Source organism: Triticum aestivum, chromosome 1A (genome assembly GCF_018294505.1).
Source record: "Triticum aestivum cultivar Chinese Spring chromosome 1A, IWGSC CS RefSeq v2.1, whole genome shotgun sequence".
Taxonomy (NCBI): domain Eukaryota; kingdom Viridiplantae; phylum Streptophyta; class Magnoliopsida; order Poales; family Poaceae; genus Triticum; species Triticum aestivum.
This window is the reverse complement of record NC_057794.1, coordinates 367,031,499-367,042,420: the sequence shown is the minus strand read 5'-3', so window position 1 is coordinate 367,042,420 and position 10,922 is coordinate 367,031,499.

Below are 10,922 nucleotides of genomic sequence, written 5' to 3'. Positions count from 1 at the left end.
ACGCGATCGAGGGCGGCCATGGCGCTCCCATACCCGCGACCAGGCCACGGCCTTGGCGGACGAAACTGCTCGAATTCGGCGCCTCCCCTCCCCTCCCTTCTGTGTGGTTCCGGGAGAGGAGAGGGCTGAGCGGTTTAAAAAAATAAAAAATCTATATGAAATAATAATACATAAAAAAGGAAAATTATAACTATAAAAAATTTAAAAAGCTATATAAAATAAAAAAGAATAAATATATAACTATAAGAAAACATTAAAAAATTTATATAAAATAAAAAAGGAAAATAAAACTATACCAACGGCAAAGCCGTCGGCATAGCTGCGGCCATATGGTAGGCGTTACGCGGATCAGTGACGTGGGTAATAAAAAAATAAATAAAAAAGTATGCCTACGGTGATGATCGCGATGGCGGTTTTGGCGGAGTGTTGGTCTAAAGGACTCACGTGGTCGCGATGGCGGTTTTGGCGGAGGTGGTGGTGGTTTGGCGGAGGAGGTGGTGGTTTTGGCGGAGGTGGTGGTGGTTTTGGCGGAGGTGGTGGTTTTGGCGGAGGTGGTCTTGCTTGATGATTCTGTGCATGTGGCAATCGTGCCATGCCTTTCATATTCCTACTTTTATGATGTTTCATGTCTTGCACTACTTTTATGTTCATGAACTTCTATCGGTGATGATCTTTAGATGATGTGATGAACTTGAGTATGTTTAGATGATGATGGTGAACTTGAGTATGTTTAGATGAACTTGAGTATGTTTACATGATGAATTGTCATATTTCTGCATAATTTCATATTGTTCTATTTTGAAATGCTGTCAAATGAATTGGAAAAGAGAAAATAGGGGGAAAAACTATGCCTGTGGCAAAGCCGTCGGCATATATACACCCAGGAGTTACCAGGGCTCGCCACGTGGCACATTTATGCCTACAGCAAAGCCGTAGGCATAGCTGAAAATCTATGCCGACGACTTTGCCGTAGGCATAGCCCTGCTACCAGGAGGAACCAGGAGATGACACGTGGCAGAGATATGCCTACGGCAAAGCCGTCGGCATAGATTCATCTATGCCTACGGCTTTGCTGTAGGCATAGCCCTGCCACCAGGAGTACCACGGGTTGCCACATGGCAGAGGTATGCCGACGGCTTTGCCGTCGGCATATCTCTGCGACGTGGCATTGCGTGATTCGTCAGCACTTTTGACGACGCCATCCGTTGCCGTCAGACGAAAAACACTGCCGACGGCTATACTATGCCGACGGCTGACGTCAGGCCGTCGGCATAGGCCCTATGCCGACGGCTACACTATGCCGACGGTCTGACAAGACTACGTTGACGACATCTACGCCGACGGGCCTATGCCGACGGCAACTGTAGGCATAGGTCTATGCCGACGGCTTAGGGGCCTATGCCGACGGCCCGTGGCCGTAGGCATAGACCGCGAGTCCGGTAGTGAGGGGTGACACACAGTGAAACCCATGAAGTGATATTGATTACTTCCTTGATGTCTTATTTGAATTAATTGGTGCCTGACTTCTTAATAGTTGCCTAAACAATGCTGCCGTTTCTCTTTCCGCTTTGGTTTGCAAGCTAAATGTTTAATATCTCATGATTTTTTTCCAGTTCTTACAGGTATAACAAAGGAGATGGATTTTGGACTACTGTATTTGGAATGCCAGTAACGCAGAAATACAGTCTCAAGGATCGAAATAAAGGAGTGTGTGTGGAGTTGTTTTTCTTAAAGAATACATTTATATTCCCCGTTCTTTTCGCTTCAGGTTTACAATTATTTGATCTGCTACATAATGCATGTGGTCACCAGCAAAATTTCAGTTTCATTATTGTCATATTCACTATTTCTCGGTAGCACGTCATTGGTGAAATCCTACATGAAAGCTCAATAAACTAATATTGTTCTCTTAAGGTCCAGTATTATTTCAGTTTGACCTAAAGGACAAAAGGGATCAATGAATATTATAAGCCTTCATTGACTTTGTACAAATTTTATGCGAGGGGTCATTATAGAGGGCAATATTAGTTGGCTATTATCAATTTCTTGCATATCAGTAATTGATATTTACAGTGCTATCATGATTTCAAAGTTTAGTTAGTTATTCCCTAAAAGAGAAGTTTAGTTGGTTAAATTATTTTCTTAGCACTTATCTTTAGATTCATTTTATAGGAATGAAAAACAGTGATCAGGAAGCCACATATATAAATATTGAAGTGCTGATAATGCTCCCTCTAGATTTCAGGCTGAAAGTATAGACAAAATAGGTTTACTAATCATTTCCTCTGAATAAACTTATGTTGACTGGTGATGCAAGACTATCCTCAATCTTTCATTCGTGTTTCATATCTACTACTTATCTCCTCTGTCACAATTACTCAACGGTGCGACAAGAGTTTTTTTACCATGACAGTGTTTTTTAGCAAAGAAGTGCAATTGATGCATGTGTTGCTAAGATATATTCTCAAGTGATACACATATCTTGTTTGGATCTTTATGCTATGAGAGGAATTGAAAGTTTGACTTATGTATTGGATATTACCAATATACATCTTGTGATTTTTCTTTTACAGTGCACTACATATGTTTGCTCTAGGGCAAGGAGACCATGATGAGCCCAAGGCGTCCAAAGCAACATCTTCCCCGTTCAGGAGCTTCAAATACGTGTCTCCGCGCAAAGGACTTGGACCATCATAATTGGTGTTTAAACATGACACATTTGATGGTGACAAGAAGAGATGCCTCACATACACTATCAACAATTGGGTTGATGATGTGGCGTTTCGGGACACAGTACAAGCAAGCTGTAGTTGTCTCCCTCCCTTATACATGTTTGTATTGACCAATGCCACATATTATAATAAAATTTACCTAAAATGATTTTTATTTACCATGTAAAATGTACAGTCAAATTATGGGTTTTAATTGTTGCTTGCTTTTGAACAACTATTTAAATTATGATATCAGTAGTTTGTTGTCATGGTCAGAGGTGGACTTGGTTGAGAGGCCATGGGAGAATGGTAAACGTAGTGTGTGAGGAGGTGCAACGAGGTGACATGGTGGGTTTTCCCAATAATATGTACAGACAATTTTTCTTAGGAAGAATTTTTTTTAGAATTTCTTAGGAAGAAGTTTAAAACATAGGGGGAAAGGGACATTTCAGTTAATCAAGTGTCTGTATTCTCCTCTACAGGTTATTTTTCGGTGTACGCACTCGCTACGTATGTGGTCTATGCTACAACGGCCGGAGTACCAACTGTTGTTCGTGGTGGTGTGTACGCGATTGGAGCAGGTGACTACGGAGGTTTTTTCCTAACATGGGTGGCAGCATAACCTATGGATCGATCCACCACCTTCTTCGACATAGGCATAGTGTTGGTCTAAACGACTCTACTGTTGCCGATTTGTCGATTTTTATTTCATGAATTTTTTTCAGACTTCTGGATTTGGCTGTGTGCATCTTAGTTATGCAGAGGCCGGGTGTTACTCATAATGCTTCGTATCCGCTTGATGCTACATTTTGAGATAATAAAGTCGCCCTTTATCAAAAAAAGTGTTTGTATTAGTTTCAAGTCTTATCTTTTTGTGGTCGGAAAATAAGGTGGGACAATTTATTTTGCACTGAGTACATCATTCGTTGTTCGCAAATCAGAAATACAAAACAAAATATTCTTTTGAATCAATAAATATTGTATATTCATAGAAGTATAAGATAAAAAAATGAAGGTAAGGAGGGACGGGGGAGAAGATTAGATATTGCTTTGTCTTCTTGCAATGAGACGATGGTTGCGAAGAAAACCAGTTTGTCGGTGGCAACCACATACCATCATATCAACAAATTTCTGAACTGGGACAATTATTCGGTCGCTACGTTTTTTTTCTCCCGTAGCAACGCATGGGCATTAAACTAGTTCTACATAAAAGTGAATCGACAAAAAAAAATAAAGGAGAAGTTTTTTTTTGTCAAGAAAACTTTCCATCTATTCATGTACAATTATGATAATACAAAAAACACTAAAAATAATAATATTTATATCCAGATCCGTAGAAACCTAGCAACGACTACAAGCAAGCGCCGCTTTCATCGCCCCTTCCTCGTCGGAGTTGGACAAAACTTGTTGTTGTAGACAGTCGGAAAGTCGTCGTTCTAAGGCCCCCATAGGACCAACGCAACAGAACGGCAACCACCACCGAAGAAGAGTACTGTAGATCAAAAGGATCCAATCTGAAAACACTCGAACGTAGACGAATGACGACCAGATCCGAGCAAATCCACCAAAAACAGACCCGTCAGAGACACATCTCCACACGCCCACCGACGATGCTAGACGCACCGTCGAAAAAGAGGCTAGACAGGAAGAACCTTATTACATCTTGAGAGAGCCGCCGTCGTCTCACCTTCCTGAATAGGACAAACCCTAGAAAAACTCAAAGAAAGAAATAAAAAGGGCGTGTCTAGGGAGGATCTAGATGTGCTCTAGTTATTGCACATCTAAGTGAGTACATCAAGCATAAAGAGAAAAATAAAAAAAAGGAAATACCCACACGAATCTCAACGTAAGATCAATGACATATGACTTAGATGTGCAATACTTATGGCACATCTAGATGTGATTTAGCAAAACTGAAATAAAAATGACGCCCTCCCATCGGCAAGGCCTGGGATCCACTTTGCTCCCATGGCCCTAAGGCCACCAGAGACGAGGCGGACCAGCAGCAATGCATATTAAATGATTCAAAAACAGTTTAAGCTTCAGTGACTGTGCGTGTGCTCTTTCTCTCTCACACACATACAATTTAAGAGCATCTCCGATAACCGCGCTATATAAGCGCCGCGCTGAAAAATTAGTGTTTTTTGCACGCGCTACCGCTCCGATCTCCAGCGGAAGCGCAAAAACCGCGTGCGCGGCATATCCAGTTCAGCGCGCCAGCCGAAACGTCATCGCGCGCCGCTTATTTGCTGCGCCGCTCCTGCGCGCTGGACTCTTGAGCGCTCGCTCGCAACTCCACCTACCCCATCCAGCCGCTGGCGCCGCCGCCGTCCGCGCCGCCCCATTTCTTCCGGCGACCGTTCCGACGCTTCCCCGGCCTATCCCCGTGCCGTCGTGGCTTCCCTCGTCTCCCTCTAGACACCGCCGCCCGTCGCGTGTGGCAGTCCTCCGACGACAGCGGCCGGCCGCCCACTGCCGCCCGGCGCCCGCAAGGTGTTCGACAAAATGCCCGCAAAGTATGTATTGCTTCGACTTCACATTTTTATATGAATTTGGTGCATGTTGTTTGTAGTTTTTATAGCCTAGTTTAACATTGTAGATGAGTTCATTGTATGATTTTTCGGAAGAAGAATTTGATATGGAAGAGGAGGAGGATCTTGTAATGACCCTAGCTATGCACATCAATAAAAAACCGAAGCACGGTGGTTCGGTTATGGGATGGCAAAAAATTTGGAGGGATAGAATCAATGCCCACAACAGATTGATCAGGTACTATTTTGCGAAGAATCCCACATACCCCGAGTCATACTTTTGTCGCCGGTTTAGGATGAGCATCGATTTGTTCAAGCGCATTGCAGAGAAACTATAAGTGCATCTAGTGCCCCTTAGTGATTTTGGTGTATTGAAGACTTATAGGTTAAGGGACTAATGCGTTTGTGAGTGTACACAGGTCTATAAGCCTATGAGGAGTTTGATATTTACAGAGAAAGTCGACCCCCAAAAATGAAGTTCTTCGACTGAAGACTTTGAATCACTGAAGACTTTCTGAATACTTTGAAAGTGAAGAAATTGGTGTGACCTTGAAGACTTGGTATTCATTCGAGGAACATGAAGCGTGAAGACTTTTTGTTTTCGTAGTTTCATTTTCTCTTTCTTGAGTCATAGGAAACACCATACTGTTAAAGGGGGTCGAGAAAATACAAAGGAAAAATTTCCATATGATGCTCAACTCAAAATCCTACACCTACCAATCCCTTCGAGTGAAGCCATTGGAAATCTCATACAGTTCAGTCAATTTCTTCAGTGACAGAGACGAAGTTCTTTTGGTCTCTGAGGAATTTGTCCTGACTGAGGAGTTAGGAATTCGCTAGTGCGGATTGCCTACATAGTGAGGAACATGATAGCCCTGAGGATTTTGCTACTCAAAATTCCGACCGTTGTTGTGCTATGCGCCAGCTATCCCAAAATATCTATCCACCTAACGGTCATATCATTGAAGGGCATTTATGTCTTATCATGTCAGGCTGCTCCCTAGGCTATAAATAGCCACCCCCCACAACCACTAGTTGGTTGGCTGCTCCGAGAGAAACTAACACTTGTCTTTTGAGAGCAATCCATCCTCTGAGAATTTTGAGCGAAAATCATCAAGTGAGGAAAAACCCAAAACCCAAACACCTACAAACCCCAAGTGATTGAGCATCATTGAAGAGATTGATCCTGCGTGGATCCGACGCTTGTTACCTTTGAAGACTATGCTTCTTCCAGACGGTTAGGCGTTATGGTCTAGAGCATCCAAGAGGAATTGTGGATCGCCGAGTGACCGAGTTTGTGAAGGTTTGGAAGTCGCCTGAAGACTTACCACGAGTGATTGGACGAGGTCTGTGTGACCTTAGTTCAAGGAGAATACGGTGAGGACTGGGTGTCCTGAGCTGCGTGTTCAGGACTGGGTGTCCGGGACTGTGTGTCCTCGAGTTTAAATACTCAGCCGCTCCAACCATACGTACAACTGAGACAACAGTTGGAACTGGTCTACCAAATCATTGTCTTCACCAAGCTTACTGGTTCTATTTCCTCAACTCTTCCATTTCCTCATAGGTGTGTTGTGTGCTGGTTCATATTTGTGTTTGAAGACTTTGACTGAAGACTTTCTCAATTTCCTCAGTTCAATTTCTTCAATCTGTTTGTCTTCATCCTGTGTTATCCCGTGCTTACACTTCTGTACTCTATGCCTGTCTTCATTTCATCATGATGACTATGCTTGTATTCTGTTATGTTTATTTTTGAGTACTCATTCCGCTGCTAGTAGTTCTTCGCTAAGGAATTTACTCACCGGCAAATTCCTCAGTGAAGAATTTCATAAAAATCACCTATTCACCGCCCTCTAGTCGATATAACGCACTTTCAATTGGTATCAGAGCAAGGTACTCCCTTGTTCTGTGTGATTTTGGTTTAACCATCTGGATTTTTAGTTATGTCGACCGCAGGTATGATCAAGGTCTCTGTTGGGTGTCCTACCTTCGATGGGATGGACTACCCCTACTGGAAGAATAAGATGTGAATGCATCTTAAAGCAATTGATAACGATCTCTGGTATGTTGTGGAAAATGGTGTTCCCTCAGTCACACCTTCTATGAATGCTGCTGATGTGAAGAGATTCAAGCAACTCGACTCTCAAGCGAAGAATATCATATGTGGCCATCTGAGCAAAGGACAGTATGGCAGAGTGAGTGCTTTGGAGACAGCGAAGCTTATCTGGGACTGGTTGTCCAAAGTGAATGAAGGAGTCTCAACTCAGCGTGACTCTCGAGTTGATGTTCTTCGCAATCTCTTCAACCGCTTCAAAAGACTCGACAATGAAAATGTTCAACAAACCTTCGATCGCCTCACCGACATCTCAAATGAGCTTCAAGCACTTGGTGCCACTGACATCACCGACCATGAGGTGGTGAAAAAATTGCTGAGATTGCTTGATTCCTCATTTGACACTCTGGCATTGATGATACAAGAACGTGATGATTACAAGTCACTTGATCCCGCTGATATTCTCGAAAGGCTAAATACTCATGAGTTCCAACTTGCTGAAAAGAGAGATCTCTATGGTTCAAGCTATGGCAGAATACGTGCACTGAAGGCCAAGGCAGTATCTGAGTCCGAAGATGAAGACTCTGGTAGCAGCCTTGGTGATTCTGAAGAACTAAGCCATGATCTGGCTCTGCTTGTGAAGAAGTTCCAAAAGTTCTCAAGACATGGTCGCCTTGGAAGACCCTCAAGGAGCAGTGATTCCTCATCCAGTGACTACAAGAGGAGGCTCTGCCACAAATGCAAGAAGCCTGGACATTACACTCAAGATTGTCCTCAATGGGAAAAGGAATCAAAGAAGAAGAAATACAAGGATTACAGTTCTGATGATGCGAAGAAAAAGAAGAAATCCACAAAATCCTCATCATCAAAATCCTCAAGGCCTTCATATCACAAGAAGATCAGCTCCAAGAAGTCCAGGGCATTCATTGGCAAGGAAATGGACTCTGAGGCTGAATCTAAAGAAAATGAGGAAGAGGAGTCATCTGAGGAGTCCAAATCCGGAGTGGCGAGCCTAGCTCTCGCTACTACATTCGTCAGCAAGTCTATCTTCAACACTGAAGAAAATGACCTCACCAACAAAGATGATGAAGGGGATGATGACTACGCTCCCACCTATTGCTTCATGGCAAAGGGTGCCAAGGTACTCAAATATACCTCATCTGAATCAAGTGAGAATGAATCTGATGAAAACCTTAAGCCCAGCTATTCTAAACTTGCTAAGATTGTTGTAAAACAACAAAGGGATTTAGAAAAGGTTCAAAACATGCTAGATAAAAGTGATGATATGTTGGGTGAAGAAATGGATCGAACTAAAGCCTTGACTGAAAACCTTCAGAGATTTCAGACTAGGTTTGACAATCTTCAAAGTCATCATAACACTCTCTTATCCGATCATGAGAAGCTTTCTTATAAATTTCTTCAAAGAAAGCAAGATCTTGAAAAGCTAAGAGTGAGTTATCAAGATCTTAAGAAGGAGCGCGATTCATTACTTGCTCAACATATCAGCGCTTCTCGGGAAGAATTTGTTCCTCCATGTTTGAAATGCATTGAACGTGAAACTGCTAATTCTTCACCTGAATGTTCAAATGCTGCTAATGTTTCAAATTCTTCACATGCCTCTGCTATCACTAATTCCTCATCTGAGGACATTGCTAGTATCACTGATGATGCAGGGCTCAAGGAATTGTACACGACAGGCATGTACAAAAGCCTCAAAGGGCATCAGGCTCTTTGTGATGTGCTTAAAAAGCAGATCCTGAATAGGAACCCTAGGAAAGAGGGTATTGCCTTTGAGAGGAAACTCAATGCTGATGGTACATATTGGAAGCCTGAGCAGTACCCCAAAACTACATGGGTTGCTGCAAAGGGACCTCCAGTTATTCCATCTAACTTATCTGGATTGGCATGTGAATCTCCTCGTTCTGATGACGAGTCATTTGTCTCCAACTATAAACTATTCAAAAATCTGAATGGTGAAGTATTTGCTAGATATGTTGGCACTAACTGTAGGAACGGCTCCCCTATGAAGAAAATCTAGGTTCCCAAAAGATGCCTTGAAAATCTTCAGGTGAATGTCATCATGACGCCGCCTGTGAAGAATAGGAACCCTAGATCAAATTCTTCATATGGACCAAATTCTTCATATGGATCCAAGTCCTCATACAGACTAAACTCCTCACATGGATCAAATTCCTCAAAAGGATCAAAGTCCTCATATGAACATCATCGTGCTAACTCATCTATTTCGCAGGGAAGATCTAAGGATTATGGATATGTGCATTATTCTACAAATTATTATGTCCATAAGTCCTTAAAGAATTTATCTGCATATTCTTATGCTTATTCTAACCCCTCTTATGTGAAACGAAATGGACTGGCTTCTATGCCATCCTTCTCGTATGGAGCTCGCAGAATGATGAACTCTTTGCCACCCCTTCAGATGTGGGTGGTGAAGAAAAAGAACTAATCTCTTCTACAGGGTCAGGTCTCCAGACATACGTAATCGTCTGAAGAATTTGCTGGAGACCTGAGTATGCCTGATAGGACGCAGGCTAATCATGAAGAAATGAACTTTCATTTCTCACGTCCTCACACTGCTTTATCTGTTCTGTTGCTTGATGAAATTGATCTGATGAATTGATGTCATATTCTTCACTGATGAAGTATATGAGTTTGTAAGTTGCACTAATTCATCTGTAGGATGATCAACCCAAAGCCACTGAGTGGGTCCTTGATAGTGGATGTACAAATCACATGACTGGTGACAAGAATCTATTGATGGATGCTCCATTATCTCCGTCGCATCTAAAGCATATCATCTTTGCTAACAAAGGCAAAAGTCAGGTATTGGGTCTAGGTAAGGTTGCGATCACAAAGGATCGACACATGGACAAAGTCATGCTTGTTGAGTCCTTAGGATACAACCTTATGTCTGTCTCAATGCTTTGTGATCTTGATATGGTTGTTGTCTTTGGCAAGTACCGTTGTGTTGTGGTTATGGAAGCTGACAATTCCAAAGTCTTCGAAGGCTTTAGGAGAGGAGACATGTATATTGTTGATTTCTCTACAGGACCACAACCAGCCGTGTGCTTACTTGCAAAAGCTTCAGAAGGCTGGCTCTGGCATCGACGACTTGGTCATGCAGGCATGATGAATTTGCACACGCTTGCGAAGAATAAGCATGTCATTGACATCGAGAATGTCAAATTCCTCAAGGATCACCTATGCAGAGCCTGTGAAGCTAGAAAGATGACGAAGGCCAAGCATCCAGCAAAGACTATCATGACCACCACTCGCCCATTTGAATTGCTTCACATGGATCTCTTTGGTCCTAATCATTATTCTACTATTTCAAATGAAGCATCTCAATATGGCTTTGTTATTGTTGATGATTATTCTCGCTACACATGGGTACACCTTGTTACTTACAAACATGAAGTGCAGGAAGTCTTCAAACGATTTTCCTTGAGGGCTTCAACCAACGTTGGTGTGAAGATCAAGCACATCAGAAGTGACAATGGCACTGAGTTCAAGAATTCTGGTCTCGATGACTATCTTGATGAACTTGGTATTACTCATGAGTTATCTGCTCCTTATACTCCTCAGCAGAACGGCGTCATGGAGCGCAAG